Source organism: Parasteatoda tepidariorum, chromosome 1 (assembly GCF_982258835.1).
Source record: "Parasteatoda tepidariorum strain Cologne lab strain chromosome 1, Ptep-v5.0, whole genome shotgun sequence".
NCBI lineage: Eukaryota > Metazoa > Arthropoda > Arachnida > Araneae > Theridiidae > Parasteatoda > Parasteatoda tepidariorum.
In genome coordinates this window covers 27,631,582-27,655,429 of record NC_141755.1, presented here as the reverse complement: position 1 = coordinate 27,655,429, position 23,848 = coordinate 27,631,582, and the positions used below count along the sequence as shown (strand labels likewise).

General features: G+C 29.8%; 1 protein-coding gene across 3 annotated transcripts in view; it reads left to right on the top strand.

Annotated features, from left to right (window-relative positions):
* The window catches only part of LOC107442082 (5'-AMP-activated protein kinase subunit gamma-1), a 158,223-nt gene that overhangs the window by 816 nt on the left and 133,559 nt on the right, over nt 1-23,848 (top strand). The window contains exons 1-2 of one of the 3 annotated variants that reach the window (XM_071180070.2): nt 5,446-5,848; nt 13,387-13,463. The exons of 1 other annotated variant lie outside the window; for it this stretch is intronic. The gene's annotated coding sequence lies outside the window, so the exon portion shown is untranslated. Of the gene's footprint in view, nt 1-5,114; nt 5,849-13,386; nt 13,464-23,848 lie in introns of those variants that run through there. One more of the 3 variants, XM_043041592.3, reaches the window with a different exon arrangement.

Here is a 23,848-nt window from a genome sequence, read left to right as displayed (position 1 = left end):
GAACGCGGTTCACCTCAATTGAAGGCGAACGCTCTATCCCCTGAGCCATCGCGGCTCTTTAATTTATATTTTATTTTATTTTTTATCTGTCGTTGAACAGCTGACCCAGTTTTGGGTTTACGACCACTTATGTTCAACTCCGTAGCCTTGCAATTTTGTACCAATCCAGATGACAAGGAAACTTCTGGATCAGTACCCCCAGAGGTATGATTTGTTATGGGAACATGGATGACTTTGTGACTCGGCAGATTTAACTTGCATCAGTCACCATTTACTATACGGGGAGACTTCAGCCAGCTGGGATCGAACACATGAACACTTGTACATGGGCTCAGTACCCTACCAACCAAGCTATCCCGGCCTTTTAATTTATATTTATTGAAAGCAGATGCTAGATATTTTTAAATTGACATTAATGTCACGCACCGGTGTAGTGGGGCCGGAATGCATTGGTTCGACGTTTCGGTACTTTTTAGCGAAGCGAAACATGGGTCAGGAACTTATTACAAAATTTTACTTCATAATTTTTTAGAATAAACCGCTCGTAACACTAAAAGGAAACTTTTATTAGGGGCTAAGTTTGAAGGTAATAAAGATAGATTAAGAGAGAAAGACGATAAGTCGATTGCGAAATTAGCCATCCACGTAACATTCCATTTCTGTTTTTAAACTGCGATTATATTTTATTACTTTATATCTGTTTTTAGGAATGGCGGTTGATAAAGAGGAAAAGAATAATTCATAATGGAAATTTTTTAAAGCAGTTCAATGTATAAGTTTTTATAAAAAAATAATTCATAAGTTCTGTATTGCGAAAGGATTTTTAAGATAGACAAAATAAAAATAACGATGAAAATAAGAATATTGAGGATTGTTTTTCGGTAAAAGTCGAGAAAAAATATAGAGGCTACAATTAAATAAAAGTGAGCAAACTTTAAAAAAAATGAAAAACATTTGATAACTTCAGATCATAAAATAATTGTTAATCAAAAATTATCTTCGAAAATTTTAGACTTCACTCTCCCTCCCCAAGGTGCAGTAGCTTGCGTTCCAATAAGTAATGATAATAATTAAAAAAAGAAATACCACTACAACACTGATGTCACAAAAAATAGGTTAAGTATTTTGCATTTCCATGTTATTTTTTTACTGTTTACGTTATCTTTATTTACTATCTTGTAGGAATAATTTAAAAAAAAAAAACTTACCTGTTCTGTTTCTTCAATCTAGTTCAGTTTAGGAAAATTTTTTAGAGAAATTTATGTTTTAAAATATTTTTGTAAACTCATTCTATTCTAAGACATTCACGAATCTCGCTTCCGCTACAAGAAAAAAACTAACAAACTAAGCCTAAAAACAGTTACTTAAAATAATAGGTTTATCGATTTGTTATATTGTAGAATGTACTGTTAACTTTTCTCAAAATGAACTGATACGGCTAAGAAACAAGGATCTGATGTTCTTAGTAATTACCTTAGAATAATATGCATTTAATATATTTTAACTAATTCTCAATATTTTTCATCCAATGAAGACCACCTTTGCGTGTAGATTGTTTCCTTTCAACAATAATAAGTCATTTTTAATTATAATTTCATATACGTACCTAATATTTAAAAGTAAGAAAGAAAAGTAATTGAAAAAATGAGCTTAAAAAAGAAAGCTAAAATGAGTAAGTGGCTATTCTAATATTACGTAAGCATCTTTTTGGTAATTTTTAGCCTCTCCGCCTTGTAAGCAAAAATAAGCAATTCACAATCCCCTTACATTTTTCCTTAAGATTTTGAGTTTCAGCAATTATACCCAGGGTTGACAAAAATTATGATTTTTTTTAAAAAATAAAAAACACTGTCTTTTTATTTTAATCGATTTTTTTATTTAAATTAAATTATTTACAGTTTTTACATTTTTCAATTAAGGCTTTGATAAAATCTATATTATATAAAACGCTAATACGTACGTATGTATCAATAAAACCGATGATATTTCTTTTCTCGCGTAGGCAACAGTTTTTATTTTTAATTGATAGGCTTCGGCGCGCAAGAGCACGTAGTGAGCATTATATGGTTAATCTATATTATATAAAACGCTAATACGTTTTAATTGATAGGCTTCGGCGCGCAAGAGCACGTAGTGAGCATCATATGGTTAGTCGGGTGAATTCTCACCGAATTGTCAAAAAAATTCTCACAAAATTATCTTCATCGAAGCCGATGCTTTGCATCCGGCGTTCAGTACTATTTCATATTGTTTTACAACACATGGTCTTAGCCCTCTGGTGGGAAAGACTTTAAAACAAAACTTACAACAGTTACTTTTCTCAAGAACTGAAATTTAGAATAGTGTGATTAAGAAAAATATGTGAACTGTTCGCAATTTCAAATTAATGTTGAAATGCACAGGTTTAGAATTTTCTACAGTGAAAAGTTTTCGGAACTTCAGTGTTCAAAAAAGTATACAAAAGCTAGACGTTAAGAACGTATCCAATGAGCGAGGAAAGCGAGCATCGGATTGCGAAGCAATCCGAAATGAACTGCGAAAGCAGTTCCAGGGGTTGGCAAGCGCCAGCGAGCAGGGGGCGAAGCCTCCTAGTGCGTTAATAATACTTAGTATTTTTCAAAAACAATATAGCAAAAATATTAAATATTTCCCACTAAAATTGTTAAAAATATTTATCTACTACAAACTAACCACTAAATTAAATAATATTTTTATTCAAGCTCAACACTCTCATGGATTGTAATTAAATTTTATTGATTATATAAACTAACTTCATATTTAATAAGTTTTAAAAGCACTTGTATTTATATAAATTTAAAGCTAAATAGGTATGCTCGAAACAGGTTTATTAAAAACAATTACTTGGCATACATACAAGGGAAAATTATAATTGAAAAGTTTTATATCACTTTTTTCCACACATAAAATATTATATATTATCCTTTATTTATTAACATATTTTGAACATGGAATAATAATTAACAAACATTTCTTTATTACTATTTCTCTAGATAAAACTTTCATTATTAATAAAATTAAAAAAAATCACATCCATTATATACTCATAAATTATACCTTGTAAAAAATTTTTTTCGATTTAAATTAATGCTTTAAAAATAATTTAAATTATGTCAATACGGAAAATAATCTAATCTAAAAAATTTTTATAATTGGATATATTATTAGTTAAATTCATGCATGCTGAAATAATTTCTTTAAAATTTTACTTAATTAAGTTTCTAAATTATAATTTTACAAGAAAATAAATTTCACACGACATTTTAAATGTAGCTTAACATAAATTAGTTTTTATTACGTTTAGTCTGATTGAGTCAAAATGTTATAAAAGCTACATAAAAAGACTACTGACAAATAGACTAATACCGTTTTCGTCTAGATTCTATAGGTTTTAGAACTTAAATGTTCTTACTAAGGTAAAAACACTGGTAAGATTTTGGTAAAACGCTTGGCAACAGTACAGGTTTTTAATTTTTTAATTAATCTAGTGTTCTTACAATCGTTTTCTAGGAACATTATTGACTATATCTATCTTAAGAAATTGTTAGTATTCAAAGTAGCTTAAAAAGAATTTCGGACCATATTTGCCGTCTGGCTCGCCGTGGGAGGTTTTCCGCTATATGTAACGGAAATGCGGGTTAGTTTCGTCAAAAAGTCCTCCATGAAGGCAAATTTCTCCCAATACTTACATGACTACGGAGTTGCCATGTAATTTTGGGTTTGCTGTTCAACGACGGTTATGAAATTAGAAGAAATACCAATGAGCTAAAAGTAAGATACATCTGAAAAAAAGTTTTTATTCTCACATCAATTTTAAAACAATTAAAAACTTTTAATGAGAGAAATATTAAATTAGAATGAAATTATCTAAATGAAATTAACCTTTTTCATAATATGGTATAATTTTAATTGAAATTATAATATTTAAAAAAATTTAATTATAATTTTAAAAAAATTACTCCAAATTAAAACTTCAAGCTACATTTAAAAAGAAAGAGTTTTAATCTATAAAATAATTTGTTTACCCAGTTTAATATATCTTAACCCCATTTAATCGCTGATATGATTGATAAAGAACACAATAAAGTTCTATAAATATGATTAAAAATCGAAGTACGCCAGAATTGTTTCGTTTTAAATAAAAAATAAGATAAACCATTTTTGGATGCTTTTCAAGCACTTTTAACTAACAATAAATTATTTATATGTCTTTAAATTCGTAACATTGTTCAATTTTTTTTTAAATTTCAAAAAATAAAAAATTTTCTATTTTTTAAATCCCCCCCCCCTTTTTTTATTTTTACGTATTTTTTATTTGCTTATTGATAACCTAAAGATATTCATTTATATTTACATAATAACATTTTCTACATTTACTTTTGAGCAAAATCAAAAGAAAGAATTCAAAATATATTGGCTAAATGGATACAACGTGTTGTAAAATTTTTTATAATTTTTAAAACGCTTGCTCAATTGTTGTGAGTTTTAAATTATTTGAAGTTTTAATGTACGCAGTAAAATTTGTTTTCTTTTGGGTATCGGACCCTTGCAAGTTTATAAACAAAATGAGTACATTTAAAGTAATAAATGAAATTGACATTTATTTAATTTAAAAACAGAAATAAACCATAAATGAATATGAAATCGAATGAATTTGTCTTGTGATTTGGAGTAATGTTAATTGAAATTGTAATGTTAATTAACGTACTAATATCTAATTCAATTAATGTAATTAATAATGTTAATTGAATTGAAGATAAATTAAATCCAGTGCCTGAAAGCAAAATAAAGCATTTTGATCTATAAAACGATTAGTTTATATTATGCTTCTATATCTATTTATGGATCGTAATTTCAGATGAAATCATTGGAATAGAATGAATATAACTTAAGCAAAATTATTATATTTTTCAAATATTGTTATTTAATTGGCAAAAAAAAAATTAAATTTGCTGAATTGTAAAATGCTAAATAGAGCAATAATTAATAAAATGAATAAACTTTACTTTCAACAGTGAAAAAATAACAATTAAAAATTCTTCTGGAGAAAGAGAAATGGACCGTAAGCCGTTTTCTTTGCCAAAGGGAAAAATTTCATTGCCACACATAGCAACTAATTCGTATTCTTCAAGATGAAAACGATTTACAAAAAATAGTTTTTTTATGAAAGCATAAAACGATATCATTCCTACTAAAATAATTAGGAGAATAAGCTTCACAGAGCTTCTCATTAACATTTCAAGAGTTAATGAGGTTAAAAATAAAACGGAATATTAATAAAACGAAAAATATAGATACACTTAGAATGGCAAAAACATAAACGATGTGGATGGAAGCTGTAAAGAAGGCAGCTAAAGTGTATCGTGAATAGAGCTTCCCTGCGCATGCTCAGTATGTCGGCTGATTTGGTAGGTGTGTCTCTGGGTCGGTTTAGCGAGGAGAGAAGAAGAGAACATAACAGCAGTTTATCCCACGTGCATCTGCTTTCTTTCCTTGGAGCTATAGAATGGTTAATCTTTGCTCCCTATAGATAGAATTTTTTAGACTATTTGGCAATTAGAAATTTTGTTACATTTATGAATTTCGTTGTGCATAAGTGGACATTCTTTGTTTGGAAAATATCCAGTACTCATAAAAATCGAGAAATGTGACTGTATAAACATACTTTTTTAAATTTGCATGTGACAACGTTTTATAATTGATTATTTTCCCTTCATCGAAAATCGGATTAGGAATTGCCTCATAGATTCGCTCTTTTTCTATTTTATTTGTTTTCTTGGATTGGCTTAAACGTGGCGACCATAGCGGGGCTTTCGTGTGAAACGTTTTGGTAAGTAAGTTAAAGGAATATGCTTTATAATTTTTTTTCACTTGCAGTTTTCTTAAACAGTTTTAAATATTTATTATTTGTTCATAATATCTAATTTTTAATTTTATTAAAATAAATTTCAGGTTGAATTAGATTTAAAGTTAAATCATGTAAAATAAAGTTCCTTATAGATTTATTTCAATAAATTGTTTTCAATAATTCTTGAAAAAAAATTACAATATAAAATTTATTAAAAATTGGTCTTGAAAAATCTATACTATTTAAAACTAATTGTAATTTTTATTCATTTAGGTTTTAATTAAAAGTGGAATTATCTACTTATAAGGATCAACATCATAAAAGTCCATTTCAGTTATATCTTTAAGAATAGTTGTGGATCAATTAAAGTAATGAACATCACCTTTTACAATATCAATGAGAGGGTCGCAATATCGAGAAGATACGAGCGTTTGTAACACCTTTAGAGTATAATTAACTTGATTCTAGGCCATTGATGTTCATAGTTTGATTTCGGAGAAGGGTGCATTATACTATGCGGTTACATTTTGATAGAGGATGTCCATTTAATTTAAAATTCTTAAGATGTATTCCCTATATGACTGCAATATATCCATCTGATATATTATGTGCAACAAATCCAATTTGGGCAAATCTGTTGCTAAAAAAAAACCCCTTCTAATTTAATTAAAATCTTTTCACTAAATATTAATAATTTCTCTAAAAAATCATCGAGATTATAATGTTATATTTAAGTTCAACCTTTTATTAATTATAAACTTTGAGTTATCCAGTATAATATAATTACCGTTCGCAAATCCAGTTTCTGGCCAATCCAAGGTAACGACAGATCAAATGCGGTTCTGTACTTCAGTAGGAACACGACCTAAAAAATATATTCCTACTGTCTTTATTTTGGTTTTAATTTCATATTTTGTAATCTGGCAACTTAGTTACGAAAATGATTTTAAATCATTTTTGGAGGATGTCAGTTATATACGTGTACGTCTGTCCTCCCTCCTAGTTTTATATTCCTATTTGTGTTTTAATTAGTATTTTTCTTAAATTTTTGTCTTGATCTGGATTCTTTTGAATTTTAGTGTTTTTTTTTGGGGGGGGGGTTTCTCCTCACACTATTTATTGTGTCGATATATTTTGCTTTACATTAATACAATATTAAAAAGAACTATCTTGCGGATATAATCGATTGAGCTGACGACAAGATTATATCTTTTAGTTGTTTTGACTCCTCTATTTTTTAAATTTGAATTCTTTTTCTAAGTTTATAAAAATTTTAACTATTTTTTCGTCATTATTTTTCTTATTAACTTTTTTTCTTTCTCGTTTTACGCACACACACATCAGAAAATCTGACACGTTTGAGATACTCGCAATCAAAGGATTGAGTCCATAGGCAGGAGTTTTTAAACTTATTCATATCTAGCCCTCCTTCTAGTCATGATGTTAATCTGAAGATTGCAGGTATTTTTATATACGCCCCTTGGTATATTAATTTTTTTTTATTTCCACTGCCAACCTGTGTCAACATTTCGTCGATTCAGGTATTTTACAGGGCAGATCTGCTCTTTCAGGGGCGCCATATTAGGTGGGTCAACGTTGCTCCCACAGTAAGGACAGATAGTACAGAGAATGAAAGAACATCCGTGCCTTTTTCGGGATTCGAACCCAGAAGCTTTTCGATGCAAGGTCAGTTCCCTGACGCCTACACAGCCCTGTCGGCGGTTTGAGTTTAGCTTAGATTTATCTTTAACTAAATTTATTGATCATTAAAGAAAATATTAAAAAAAATGCTGATGCACGCTAGAAAAGATAGTACTACTAGTAGATAGATTTTTAACTATAATACATTAATTTCCGCTATTAAATGGGGCATAGCTTTTATCCAAGCTTGAATACCAATTAAGAATAATTTATAAAAAAATATTTATTCGTGTATATTTTTCACGCTATTTACCTCTTAAAATGCTAAGTCTTATTTTAAGTTCAACAGAATGCTAAAAATGTTAAAAAGCGTTTTCAAAATTGGTATTTAATTAAAGATAAAAATAAATAATCCATATTTACCCATTTGTAAAGAATTTAAAAATGCATAAACTTGGCATTTGGATAGTTATGGATTTTCTTTCGCTAAGAAAAATATAATAGCCATAATGTAAGTACATTAAACCCAGAGCGAATTTTATTCTTTCTATGTTATCTAGGTGAAAAGAATTGTTCAATCTATATAAAAGATACAAATAATTTAAATAAATCGCTGATTTGGTAAAAATATTTCATTTTTTTTAAAAATAAATATTTTTTTTTAAAGTATTGATTAGCTTGAAATTTTGCAAACATTTATGAGCACAAACAGTGTTGAGTTAAAGTAACTATTCAAATATTAAAAAATTATATCACAAACGTTTTTAACTTTCACAAAATTGCGGCTTTTTTTCATCTTGACATTCTATATTTTTTATATTTAAGATAGAGGACGCTGACTGATGATGTACAAAATTAACCTTTCGCTCACGAATAACTGTAACTGTTCTAATCGAACAACAGTTAAAAAAAAAATAGCGTGGTGCTAAAATGTGTTGTTTCATTTCATATGACGATGCAACCAGCGAAAAATCCCCTCATTATTTCTTAACCATAAGCTCTAAAAACGTTTTTACTTTTTCAGTCAGAATATTTTGTTTCTTCAATCTTTTTACACCGCTTTTCCAATTTTCCATCGACTTTTTGAAGTCCCGCGATCGTTAAGACACGGTTCCCAGCAGATCATCGAAGTCAAGCATCACTGGCTACTGTCAGTGTGCGGGTGGGTGAACACTTGGATTATCCTGCTTAGGGTCCGAGGGTGTGTGGTATTGATCCTCGTTAAACTGTTCTACCGTAAAGTGCTCTACTTCGCGTGCAGTTTGTCGGGCTACCGAAGCGGGGGTGCCATCCCCTCTGCAGAGGATCAAAATTGTGATGGCATGTCTTCGGATCATCCTCCAGGGATGTTTCCCAGACCGTCGCCAATAGCCCATTGTGCAGCTCGAGTGCGACGTAAATGAACAACAAAAACAAAAACTTTTTCAGAAGAATTAAGTGATTTTGCTAACTTTTTTTTAAGTTTCTGGAGATCACTAAGTAGCATTTCTAAAATATTTATCTGGGTAATGTTTTACAATTAATATCAAATATAGTGACAACTAGTCAAATTTTCATTTTGCGACGTAACCAAGCCAACTTAACTTAGTTTAAAGCCAAAACGTAAATATTTTCCTCATAATGCTGCTACCTCATTGTTCTGAATATGAACAAAAACTGGTTCCAAAGCATAAAAAGAGGTTTTCCTTTTCTCAAGCATACACAAAGCTAAACTTGTTACGTAATAGAACCGTTGAACCTCTTAGAGTGCGACTTCGAGGAGAACTCCTCCAGACTAAAAGTCTAGGACTGTCTGCTGCTATGGTAACAAGCGAGAGCACATTTCTAATGGGTGTGAAATGAAGGAAAGAAGGTGTCGACTGGTTTAGGTACTCACGACCACCTATGCCAAGATTAAGACAAAACTATACACTCTACACCCCTATTCGAAGTGACTTTTCCTCGTAACCATAGTACCCGCCACGACACGAGACGGTTGTCTGGAGGAGTTCTCCTGAAAGCCGCACTATACCTTGCTTCGGAGATCACTTTACTCATGAAGCAAATATAAACATTCAAACCGAAACAGTTAGGAGGTTCCGCCCCATTCGCGATGTTAACTATTGCATAGCCACTATTGGCAGCAGTATTTGGTGCTTTTATTTTGCCAAATGGTTTTGGAGCCTTCCAAGAAAAATCTTTCAACCATCTCCTACACTGAAATAATTTGCGAAAATAAATCGATGTTAGATGAGCCTAAAATGTTATCTTTTCCATAGAAATTTCAACTCTCTTTTAAAAATGTAATAATTTTTTTAATGAATTTAAAGTGTAGACAATATGGTCAGTTATTTTATTACAATAAGCCCTTTGCATGTTTGGGAAGATTTCCGTGTCGTGATTTGCGGCAGAACAATTTCCAAATCTTGGCAACTTTCGGGTAGAGAAAAAAGAAAATCACAGATGGGGCCCAACCCTAAGGATATAACTCGTAGCCACCCCCGGGAAAACCTCTGCATTTTTTTCTTAATTAGCAAGTTTGAAATCCATTTGGCGCCTTGGCGAATGTAGTTGGCACGACAGTTCACGGTAAGGAAATATCCTCGAATGTTTTTCTTTTTAACTTGAGTCGCGGTAGCTCAGTGGTTAAGGCGTTGAACTGTCGTTGTTAAGCACTGGGGTTCGTTTCCCTCAATGGGTAGCAGTTTGTCTGGGAAATAAAGGTGGCCTGCGCGCAATACTAACTACATTACCACAATCATGCCGTTGATCATGAAAATGTGGCACCTTAGCCTCCATGAAGAACTGTTAACTGCTTTAAGAACTGTTACGCAGTTAATAAGTAAAAGTTAACGTTGGGCTTTAAGTTTTACTATTTGACTAACCTATATTCGTATTTTTTCTAAGGTTAGTGTTCTGCAACTTAGTGTGAGTACTTACTGAGGTTTGTGTTCTTCAGAGAATTAACTGTATTAACTAATTATACTTATATCGTTGGTATTTGAAGCATGCAGAAATGCAAGATTTGTTAGAAAGTGGATCACTTTTAGTTAGGGTTATTTTCATTCGTTTCAGCTTTTGCTAAAACCTTAATTTTATTGTTTTCTCTTTGAAAATTTTCGAGTATGGAATATACCGGTTGTTTCATAAAGACCGTAGATATGTATTTTTTGAACCCTTTTTAAAAGTACACGGTAGTAGTTGAAATCTAATAATTAAGAGCGAGGAAGAGACAAAAATTCTATTGAAATCTGTCAAATTACAGTAGCGAATGGTAGACGTAATACTCATCAAAACAGGTTTAATTTTAATTAGAGGTTGAAATTTAAAGGTGTTTCCAATAACCGTCTTTCAAGTACTGTCCCCCCCGCAATTAAACCTGTCGTGTTGTTTATTGCACTCGCTTCCTGTACTGTGATTTATTAGATTTCCATTGTGTTTTTCTCCCTCGCTTAAATATTAATTTATGACATCCAACGTGTGTGCTTTTTTGTTTCCAATTTCGATAAGGATTCTAAAAATACATATGAAGGGCGTTCTTTACGGAACACTCTGTATTGTTATAACTTCAATAGATCCCTAAGAATTTTTTCGGTGAACATAATAGAATAGCAGTTTGCTGAATTGAATTGAGGCACTAAATTGAATAACAGTTTCCATTAATCGACAAATGTTTGAAATACATGGCTTTATTGTTTAAAATATCCATAGCAGTAAAATAGCCTGAAAGCTGGATCCTATTTGGGTTGCTTTAACTTTTTAATGGATTATATTTATGACCTTAATAAAAAAAAACTTTGTTGAAGTATATTGAAATTTAAAGTATTAATTTGTAGAATTAAATGTATATTTTTTTTTAATTATTCATACGTGGTGAAATTCGAAAAGATAATAACTATGTTTAGCCCTTGCTGTTTGGGATGTCCTTGGTAAGAATTATTGCTGAGACCACTATGAAAATTTTATAAAAATGCAGAGTTTCATTTATTGTGACGTAAAATAAATGTAATTACATTATATTATTAGAGATGCGAGCGCAGAAATTTTTTTTGTTAATTTGCATGTAAACCTTTTATTCAGAAGATATGAATTGATATTTTTTTAATGCGTTTACTCATTTTTTTTTTTTTTTTTGCATATCAGCGTTTCTTAGTAAAGAAACACCTTATACGAATTCTAAGTGTAAATTTAGACCGTATTTTTTTATTATTATTTTTATTGAGATCTAGGCAATTCCTAACTAGCTGGACACTGATTTGACCACCGAGGAGGACTTTCTCAACGAATATTAATTGCAACATACAACTATTACATCCCTCTCACTGCATATGGAATCATATGCTTTCGAAAGCCTTGCTTAATTTACGTACCTCGGTAGTAAATTTCTAAGGATAATAATATTAAATTTGAAATTGACAATACATTATTTAAAGTTATAAAGATACTTCCATGAGCCGTGATGGGTCAGGGGATAGAGAGTTCGCCTTCCAATGCGACGAACCGGATTCGAATCCCAGTCGATACAAATTCCGCATCCGATCACAGTGCTGATGTGAAATATCCTCAGCGGTAGACGGATCATGGGTTAGAGTCCCCTTGCCGTCAGGTTAACCGTGTGAGGTTCTCGTGATCTTTCTCTCCATGTAACGCAAATGCGGATTTGCTCCATCAAAAAGTCCTCCGCGAAGGCGAATTTCTCCCAATACTCGATCCAGGAGTTCCCTTGTCTTCTGGAGTGGATTCAAAATTACAAGGCTACGGAGTTGAACATTAGAAGTCGTAAACCCAAAAAAGTTAGGTCGGCTGTTCAACGAACGATATAATATAAAATAAAAAGATACTACCACGTCTTAAAAAATTGGTTAAACTCTAAACTACTTAAATTTTAAGCCAAAATAAATATTTCTACAACTATTTTTAGACCTATCATATTCTGTGGCAGTGAATGATCTTCATGATCAAAAATATACGAATGCAGACATAAAATCTTCGAAAGAGGAAAAATATTTGGCCCAATAAAAGAAAATGACATATGAAGAATTTCGTTTACTCACGAAGTCTATAAAAAATATTAACAACGTAATATTGCCATAATCATCAAATCTTATATCTGACGGTTTTGGCATATTTTTAGATGTGATAACTCGAACCCCCTTAAAAAGGTTACTCGCACTAGATGATTAGAGTGTGAAGCAGAGTTGGCCGTCGATTACAGTAATCGATTACAACTGTAATTGATTACAGATAATTACAGCTATGTAATCAATTACTTGTAATCACGATTACAAGTAATCAAAGTTTTTGATTACATCACAGTGGAGCGAAAATGTAATCGATTACATTTTTCAATTACAGTAATCAATTACTTGTAATCATGATTACAAAGTTTGATTACAGCTGTAATCATGATTACAAAGTTTGTTTACAGCTGTAATCATGATTACATAGTTGATTATCGTAATCAATTACTTGTAATCGTGATTACAGCTGTAATCAAAATTTGGATTACAACTGTAATCATGATTCCAAGTAATTTCGATTACAAGTAATCACAACAAAAATGATTACGGGTAATTATGATTACAAGTAATCAAAATATCTTATTACATGTAATCATGATTACATGTAATTTGATTACATGTAATCAAATTAATGTTACATTACACGTAATTTGATTACATGTAATTTGGTTACACGTAATTGTGATTACTTGTAATCAAACTATACGATTACAAGTTTGTGAAGGTGGATCTTAAGACATTAAAAGTTAGTCGTTGGCGGACAATGACGTCTGATGGGTTTCGTTATTAAAGGAAGCTACCGAGACCGTCTTGGTCAGTTGTAGGGTGTAGTGCATTTGATGAAAAAGAAGAGGAAATAATAAGTGGTTTTATTTTCAGTTCCCATGCTGACTGCAAATTTATTGAAATGGAGAAGCTTCTTTTACAGCGAGAACTCGACCTGAAATTTTTTGAAGGTATTAATCATACTCGTTATATGATTTCTTTTGCTGCAATGCCATTTCAAATTTATACGGAATGTTCCGTTACCACCACCCTTAATACAATTGTGGAATTCTTGGCAGGAATTGCCTTAAGGGAATTCTTGTTAAAACTAAAGTAAATAAATCATATACGTTATGACACCTGTCTAATCATTACTGAAGGCAAGATGGCGGTTATGCAAAATAACAAAACTTATTAGATTAACAGATGAAACTTGAGAGCCTTCGTCTTAGTTTCCTCCAGCAAATTAAGAATTTTTGACAGGTTGAATCTCGCCAACTTGGCTAATATTTTGTTATATTTCGATGCATTGTTATATTTGTTATTTTTCACCCCTCCCCCTCATTTTAATATTTATTTTCGACCCATAATGTAAAGATATTTCCTTAGTTTATTTTTAGTATCTTTATTCCCCACTTTCCAAATGAAAATTAGGTAATTTTGAAGATTCTGAAATCATTATGAGAGTTATGAAAACAGTTTTCTGTAAAATCAACAACTCTCTAACGTTTCTATTTAATTCAAAGATTTTAAGCAATTATTTTATCAGTCAGTCAATATTTGTCTTAACAAGTTAATGAATTAAATTTTTTTTTCGTTTTTCTAATGATACACATGTGTGTAATTTGACCGTGTATTAAAATTAAGTGATTTTTTGATTCTGAAGCCGTAATAAGAGTTATGAAAATTATTTTCTGTAAAATCAATAACTCTCTAACGTTTCTATTTAATTCAAAAATTTCAAACAATTATTTTATCAATCAATCAACTTTTGTCTTCACAAGTTAATGAATAAAAATGTTTTTTTTTTCAATGATACACATGTGTGTAATTTGGCCGTGTATTAAAATTGGGTGATTTTGAAGATTCTGAAATTACGAGAATTCTGAAAATAATTTTCTGTAAAATCAATATCTCTTTAACGTTTTTATTTAATTCAAAAATTTCAAACAGTTATTTTATCAATTAATCAACTTTTGTCTTAACAAGTTAATGAATAAAAAAAAAATTTTTTTTCAATGATACACATGTGTGTAATTTGGCCGTGTATTAAAATTGGGTGATTTTGAAGATTCTGAAATTACGAGAATTCTGAAAATAATTTTCTGTAAAATCAATATCTCTTTAACGTTTTTATTTAATTCAAAAATTTCAAGCAATTATTTTATCAATCAATCAACTTTTGTCTTCTCAAGTTAATGAATAAAAAAAATTTTTTTTCTTCAATGATACGCTTGTGCGTAATTTGGCTGTGTATTAAAATTGGGTGATTTTGAAGATTTTGAAATTACGAGAATTCTGAAAATAATTTTCTGTAAAATCAATATCTCTTTAACGTTTTTATTTAATTCAAAAATTTCAAACAATTATTTTATCATTCAATCAACTTTTGTCTTGTTAATGTTTAAAATTTTTTTTTAAATGATACACATGTGTGTAATTTGGCCGTATTATTGCTTGGCGTTATCTTTCTGTTCTGATAAGTGTGCGAGATTTTTCTGGAATTGTAACATTTGTTATTCGATTCTTGATTAAAAATAAAAGATACGCTATTTGACCTTAATTCAACAGGTTTCGTATCATGTTAATTTTATTTGTTACATGGTAAGAAGAGATGGATTCAAAGCTTAAAAATATAGTTTTCGGATTCTTTTTTTAATGTTCAAAATAGTTTTTTATCTTTGCATTACGATTATTAGCAATAATTTTATTTTTGCTAATAATTTATTTCTAATAATTTATTTTATTTTCTTGACTAGAGATAGCATTTTTTAAAGAACATTTTTGTAAAAAAGGACATTTTATTTTACTCGACAAATGCAGGGTGTTCTGTAATCGCTGTCCTTAATGTATATTTTTAGAATCCTTATCAAAAGTTTGTGTGAGGAAAAAAAGAAAACAGTTATTGAAATTTGATGAAAGATGTACGAGGAAAACGAGTTTTAAAACATCTTTCAAAAAATTCTGAACTCAGGTTTGAAGAAGAATATAAAAATCGTGCGGCTCTTGAATTTTTGCTATTTCAAGTCATAAATATTGAGCCTCAAATCTCCTAAAAGTCTGCTGGCTTATGGGGCTCGAAAGAAAAATTGCATGCTTTGCAAAAGTAATTCTTAGTGGGGTGCGTAGCGTGCTTAAAGGTGATTATTTTCGATTTTCGTTTTTTAAAAGCCCTTGAAGGTGCTTTTTTCATTGGGCGTTTTTAAAAAGTGCTTAATTTTTCCCTTTTTCGAAATGAGATTTTTCCTTTACCATGTTGATTTTCGCTTCGAATTATGCAAAAAGACACAGTTCACATTGTTCCTATTCAATGTTTTCACAATTGATTCAATCCCAATCTATTTCGGCGTATTGTCAGTCCGTAGCGTATGAAAACGTTATTCGTTTTACATGATTCAAAATTTCATAATTTTTGACAATTGTAAAAAACAATGCCAAAAGTTTTTTTTTTGACATGACGGTTAAAATAAGATAAAAACGTCAATAGTCAAAAACTTTCCAACCCTGCCTAATTATGATATTTTTTTAAAGTGCTTAAAATTTTTTTTGAGTGCTTGAAAAATGCTTAAAAGGTGCTTATTTTTTGGTGAATAACGCACCCTGATTAAGCTAAAAAAATTCTTTTCAGAATTATTTTCAATAATAAAGTTTTTTTTTTTAAATCATAGTCAAATCTCAATATTGAATATTTAGGAAATGGTTTAAAACTTCAAAATATCACGTTTTATCAGCAGTGAAACGAAAGAAAAAAAAAACGTTTTTACATGCTTTATTAAAAAGTAATAAATATTTTTAATTAAAACAAAGATTATGCAAAAATATTAATGTAAAGATTCATTCCATTGTTGTGAAAATGAAAGGAATGTTATTTTTTGTCGGTAATACTCTTAAGTGGACACTAAACTTTAAAAGGTCCATAACCACCAAATCCCTTTAAGTCTAATATGTCTTAGAGAGTGCGTGAAAAAGACAGTGGAAGAGATGAGATGGTTATCAATGCATGGAAAATGACTTAAAAAAGGATAATGAAACAATAAAAAAGAATTCCCCATGCTCTTAAATAGAAACTCAGTTTTAAATGTCTTAACTATACTCATTCCATTGTAAAATATACAAAATATTTCCATGTTAATTTTGGAAAAATTACCTAATATTTTGAGGGTTATTAAGGCCTACAGGATCAGATGGCTGGGGCATGTTTTTCGGCTTGAAGATTTGAACCTAGTTAAAAAACTTACTTTTTCGAAAATTGAAGGAACTAGAAGAAGAGGGAGACCAGCTACAAGATGGTTGGACAGTGTTGAGAAGGGCTTAAAACTGTTGAGAATAAACAGGTGGAAAAATCTAGCTCAAAGCCTGGAGGCAGCTAATTGAGAAAGCCTTGGCTTGCACTAGGCTGTAGTGCTGGGGAAGAAGAAGAATTTTGGAGGGGAAAAATTTAAGTTACAGAAAGAAAAAAAAATCGTTTTTTTTTGTTCGAAAATACAGTTTTTTAAAATTGAATGCACAGAAGTTTTTATTTTCTCGAGTTATCGAAAAATTAGCTTAACCGAATTTCAAATTAGCGACGTTTATCAAAAATTAATTAAAATTTTTTAAATTTAACTTTGCATTTCGGACCGAATTTCTCCGCGAATTGTTGGCAACTCAAAATGATAGATCATCAGATTTCAAAACTCATATTTTTAAAGATTAAATCAATTACCGTTCTACGGAGAAAATTCCTTTTAGTCATTTTTTTATAGTTTTCCACTTGTGTTAATAATTAAAATTTGAGCATTTATTCTGAAGAATACGAGGAGATTTAAGGTTCTTAGTCACTTCATTTTATTTATGATATATAAAGCTATATTTGCATGTAATTATTTTCTTATTGTTCTATATACGTTTATGCTAGCATAGTTTTTTTAAACATAGTTTCATAGTTTTTTTTCATTTCTGTTAAAAAAAAAAGAATCACTGATTACAGAATATCATGTTAATGAGTCATTAACTATTTTCTCGAGTTCATACTTCAATGATAAAAAAATTGAACTTATCTCTTTGCAACTTATATCCCGTTTTTAACCAACTCAGTTATAAAAATAGTAGATTATAAATGATGTATGCATATCTACTAACCGATATATTTATCTTAATACATATCAGTTATTCACCGCTAATGAGCTTTAAAGGTGAGGGGGGGGTTGAGTGAACTGATAAATTGCTTTTGTCTGTCGTTCATTGATAAAAAGTTTTTTTTATAAATAATTTACATTTTAAGGATACGTATCAATTGATTTGGACATGTAAACACAGATAATGTGTTGTTAAGAAGATCTGATAATTTTTTTCTGGTCGTTTCTTTTCCTTCACTACAATGATTTTTTTAATTTTATTTTTTATTTCAATCATATCTTTGCTTTGAAACTCTTTGTTATCACATTCTGGGATTTAGCCTCACTTTCTTATTGTCTTCTGCGTAAGCTCCATAGCTCTGTGTGAGCTGTTAGGTTATAACCCGAAAATACCTTTCAGCGGTCTCCATTTCCTAGCTAGCCTAATAACCTTTTAATTTGCTTACAAACTGAAACTGAGGCACAAAAAAACTGTCCTTCACTAAATTATTTTGTGGAGAAACTACTCAATTGTGATATTTTTGCACCAAATTCCTCAAATAATGCACTTTTTTTCATCCTATACCAGATGCGCAATGTCTTGTAGTATGTTTATTTTTATGTCAGTTTAATTAACGTTCTTAAATGCTCAGAAAATCAATAATCTTGCAGGGGTCTGTTTAGAAGAAATTTGGGTCCGTTAACGGACCCTTCACAAAATATATTTTCATAAAAACGGACCCTTCACAAAATATTTTAACTTAAAAACGGACCCTTCACAAAATGATTTTTCTTTTAATCGGACCCTACACAGATTTGTTTATCTTCATTATTGTTTTGTTAATTGAATAAACCCTTCCCAGGGCAGAAAACAAGAAAGATGGATGTAAACGAATTAAGTTTTGTCTTCGGTAGACGATTCTTCCATTATTCGTCCGAAATGAATAGTCTGTGTTCAGCAGTATACGCAAAATACCAAATATTTGTATGCTTCATCTCTAATTTAGAAGCAGCAATTGCTGTTTATTTTTGAAAATATAATTTTTTTATTATAATTTTACAGTGCTGAGCATAATCTTTTATCTATTTACAATTTAAAAACTCCTTGAAATTTTATTTTTGCAATAACCGGACCCTATTTGCACAAATTCACGAAAGCGGGACCCTGGTTGTAAGAATGTGAGTAATTTTTTTCTCAATTTCACAAAATGCCTGGACAGACCCCTGTCATGCCTCAAATGCTGGATGCAATTTACGGCGCAGTTTTTCGAGAGAGATTCTATGAACCTTATGATTATTTATTTATTTCATTTTTCTCCAGAATATAAAACCCTATTGACTTATTTTAAAAAAAAATTCCAAATTTTTAAATTTCAATGTAGTAGTTCTCAGAAAAACGATACTGAGATATTGCTACAGGTCATTAATTAAAAAAAATATTGGATAAAATGATAAGATTGCTGTTAAAAATTATTCATTGATCTGTGTAATATTCATGATGATAAAAATTATTCTTTGATAATAAAATAAATTGCGATTTTTGAAACAATCACTTTTGGAAGACAATTTTTTTTTAAAACAAACATTTATTGTTTTAAAAAACGCATTAAGTTCGAAGTTAAGTTTATGTCAGGTTTTAAGTTCGATTCTCTCTCTTTCTGGCATTCAAAAATAAAATGTAAAGGAACATCAAGTTCAATTTGCTTCATCATTTATAGAATTAAGCACAGCTTTATTTTTTTATCAGTGATAACTTCTGACATTCTGTAACTAAAGTGATCATTTAATATTTATGTTTAAAAGATCGACACGTGTTTCGCATTCGATATAATTTACTGCGCATTATGAAAAGTAAGCTTGATAAATAACTCCTGTTTAGCAACAGAACGATACTCAAATTTCTATCCAGCCTCCTTTGTAATTGATTCCAATTTCATTAAGCATAAATATGTTAACAAGAATAAGTAAAATAAGAAAATAATTACATGCAAATATAGCGTTATATATCATACTATTTCCTTATAACGGCATAAATAAAGCGAAGTGACAAAGAACCTTATATCTCCTCGTATTCTTCGGAACAAATGCTTACATTTTAATTATTAACACAAGTGATATATGCGTGTAGATTTAACGGAAAATGAAATAAATTCAAGCTGCTTGCATTATATATCTTCTCCAAAGTCGGTGCTTTACTTTTGTGCTATGATTTATTTTTCAGTTTATTCAAAAAGCTTTTTATCTAATCTAAGTATGATAAATATAACGGTACCAAACTAAAAAGCAAAGCTTTCCCGCAACTGCCCATTGTGGGCCAGGGGAATGTGGTAAGCATTGCACACTAGCCACCTTATTAAACCATTGAGCCATTGCAGCTTTCTAGCGTCAAATTAAGCACTGTAATAATCTCTAGACATGACTAAATATATATATGTATATAGAAAGTTTCTGCTTTATAAAACGTTTTTCCATTACTGTTTTCATATTTTTATGCAATTTTCTTACTTACAATTCCATTTATTTCTACTCATAGATTTTTTTTTCTATTTCTAGGTATTAATAATTTATACAGTTACCATATTCAATTTAAATTAATTAATATTTTCATGCGTAAAGATTAAATTAAAATAAGATAAAATTCCTATATCTACATAAGAAAAAATTCCAATATCTACATATTTTAATAGGTATTCCTACATATTAATTTTAATCTGAGACAAGCTTTTAAATTTTAACTTACTAGCGATGCTGTTATGTTCTTACTATAAAAGTAAATGCAAAAATAATTTCATAAAAGGCACTATTCATGCATCGGCATTCGGCCTAGGGAACCACATTTATGACAAGACTGGTCTAATAAAAGAAAACAATCTAAAGATTACGCAGTTTATTTTAAAATTTAAAGGGCATAAAAGAAAGAGCTTAAGGCTTTAAAAATTGCCGTGAAATATAATGCACTTGTATTTAAAAGCTTTTATCAACGGATGCTTTTTAATTTATACTCATTTGCGTCAAAGGTTCCAGAAAAGAGCTTTAGAAGCTTTCACCACTTTTATTATTTTCTCATCGTCTCAAGGCTTCTGTATTTTTAGAAATTTTGATGTGACCAATCCTGATTTTCTTTTCCTGTTATTGTAAGTCCAAGTTATTTGCTAAAATCCAGAGCTGGATAAATTTTTTTTATTTCCAGCTGTGCATATTTACGTTAACTTGTCGCCAAAGTCGCCATGATTCAATTATCTGAGACAAGGAAAACATATAATTTAGGATGGAGGGCGTAAATTTTGCTTTTATAATAATTGCTCGCTACGTCTTAGACAGGCTTTTATTCTGTTCTATTTGCGAGCTTCAAATTTATTTTTAGATTAAAAAAAAAATTTTTAGAAGTGGTTTTGAAATAATGCATACAAGAATATGATTTAATCTTTATTGAAACTTGGTTACTTTTTAAAGAATGTAAATTGAATTAAAGAATTAAAGAATATTCTGTAGATATTCCTGCTTAATAGTTGAAGACAATTTTAAAGCTAAATAATAATCCATTTGAATTTTGTCCGATATTGAAGTAATGACATTGGGCGATTAACTTCTTCTAACACTTTCTTGTAATTAAACTTATTTAATTAAATTTATTCTTTAAACTTTAAAAGTTTTTCCTGTGACATCTGCGTGCATTTCCTTTTTGTGTGGTTAAAAGAAATAAGATGATTTAAACGAATGAGAATAATTGAAATTCAATCTTGTTAAATACTTCAAAACAAAGAAAAATTTATATGTTTGTAATTTTGAAACTGTCATAACTTTAAGAAAGTATTTTTATTCGTTGGCATAGTTTCAAAGAATTAAATATAAATGTATTTGCATTGTGAAAATGTGAAATAAATTTAGTTTAATGAATCTAATTACGAATTAAATAATAAAGTAATAATTTTAATACGCAACGCTAAAAAAAGTTTTGTTTTCATATCATCTTTTAGTTGATTATACAATCGTATGAAGGTATTTATAGATATTTAACACATGAGTACTGTAATGTGTTAATGAATTCATTCATTTTCGAAACAAATTTTAAATACCGATTGAAAACATTGGCTGAAATGTTATATACAACAGTATTCCAGCTTTTCTAACTGTAAAACAATGGTTTAAAAGTATTTATCTTTCTCTCAGAGGTTTTATTTTATTCAGCAAACATGAAATGTATTTCTCGTGACTAAAGTGAAACAGTCATTCGAAAAACAAAAACATTTTATTCCTTTCTCACGCAAAAACATACTTAGTCTAGGTCTTATTTTGTTTTCTCCGCAGTGATACTGTCATAAAGGAAAAACAATCTTTATAGAACAGCAAGAAAGAGGGCTCTTCTTTTCGGATTTTTATTTGGTAATCATTATATTTATTATTTTAAATGTTAACTATCCTGTAGATACACGTTATTGTATTTTTAATTAAAATGATCATTTTTACCATGTGCTTACTTATTTTAAATGTTTCACACACACGGTTTCCGTTGAATTTTGTTACGCTTTAATGGAATTTATCTCACACTTAAAGTACAGTTGAGATAAAATTAAAATGTTAGTTGAGAAATTATTTTATCAACGTAAATTTTTGTAACAATTCACATAATAAATCACATAATAAAAGTAGGTATGATTAGAGCCTAGCTTAGATTTCTTTTATTAATCTTAATAAAAGTTCTTAACCAACATTAAATTCCAGGGTGCGTAGCGTTTTTAAAAAGTGCTTAAAGCTGCTTATTTTAGATTTTCGTTTTTTAAAAGCCCTTAAAGTTGCTTTTTTCATTGGGTGTTTTTAAAAAGTGCTTAATTTTCCCTTTTCCAAATTGAGATTTTTCCTTTACCATGTTGATTTTTGCGACGAATTATGTAGAAAGACACTGTTAACATTGTTCCATTCAGCGTTTTCACAATTAATTCAACCCCAATCTATTCCGGCGCTTCGTCAGACCGTAACTTATAAAAACGCCATTCGATTTACATAATTCAAAAATTTTGACAATTGTCAAAAACAATGCCAAAAGAAATTTTTTTTTTTGACATGATTGTTAAAACCAGATAAAACCGTCAATTGTCAAAAACTTTCCAACCCTGCCTAATTTAGTGCTAAGAAGGTGCTTATTTTTTGTTGAATAATTTGGCTACGCACCCTGAATTCACAATTTTTAGATGAATGGTTTATTTTATCCATTGATATTTTAGTTTATAGTTTATAAATTTCCTTAAAAAGTTTTAAATTGTTAATTTCCATAATTTGAAACATAGGAGAAATAGAACAGTACATTGTTATGTAGGGGCTGTGAGCGATTTAATTTAGTGTGAAGATTGAATAAAGATTATCTTAAGGACAGCATACTTATTACATTCAGAAATCTATAAAACATTGAAATATACTGGTAGTTTTGACCCTATTTTTTTCTTATTGTATACTGCCATAAGTTTAATTTTATTCGATTTTGTACTTAGTTTCTTTACATTAAGTTAAATCGATAGCAGCCGGTTCAACACGCTCTATATTATTCAACGTGGTGCGTAGAGTTTTTAAAAAGTACTTAAAGGTGCTTATTTTCAATTTTTGTTTTTAAAAGCCCTTGAAGGTGCTTTTTTCAGTGGGTGTTATTAAAAAGTGCTTAATTTTCCCTTTTCCAAAGTGAGATTTTTTTTTCCTTAACCATGTCGATTCTGGCCACATATTACGCAAAAGCGTGCTTTTCACATTGTTCAACGTTTTCACAATTCATTCAACAGCAATTTATTACGGTGTACCGTCGGTCCATAACGTATGAAAGAGTCAATCATTTTACATGTTTGATGAAATACTTGCGAGTCTGCATGTGCGTGTACTGAGCTGGGTTCGGTGAGATTATTGCACTCTCATGTGCATCTGCTGCATTTTACAAGATATTCTCTATTTCATGCTTCACTTTTCACCCTCTGATATCGAATCGAAAAATCTCTTGATAATTTTATAATGGCTAATATGATCAAGGAAAGAGTTCTTTGTCAGAAACTAGTTATTTTATCATGATCATATCAAGTCTTTGAAAATTATTTTGCATTTTGCTATAGTATATAGTGCTTAAAAATATTTTTGAGTGCTTAAGAAGTACTTAAAAGGTACCTATTTTTTGTTAAAATATTTGGTTACGCACCCTGTTCAATTATATGTTAAGAACAATATCTTATTTAAAAACATGCTGTTGTCTTCAAATAAAAATGAAGTGCAAGAATTATATACTA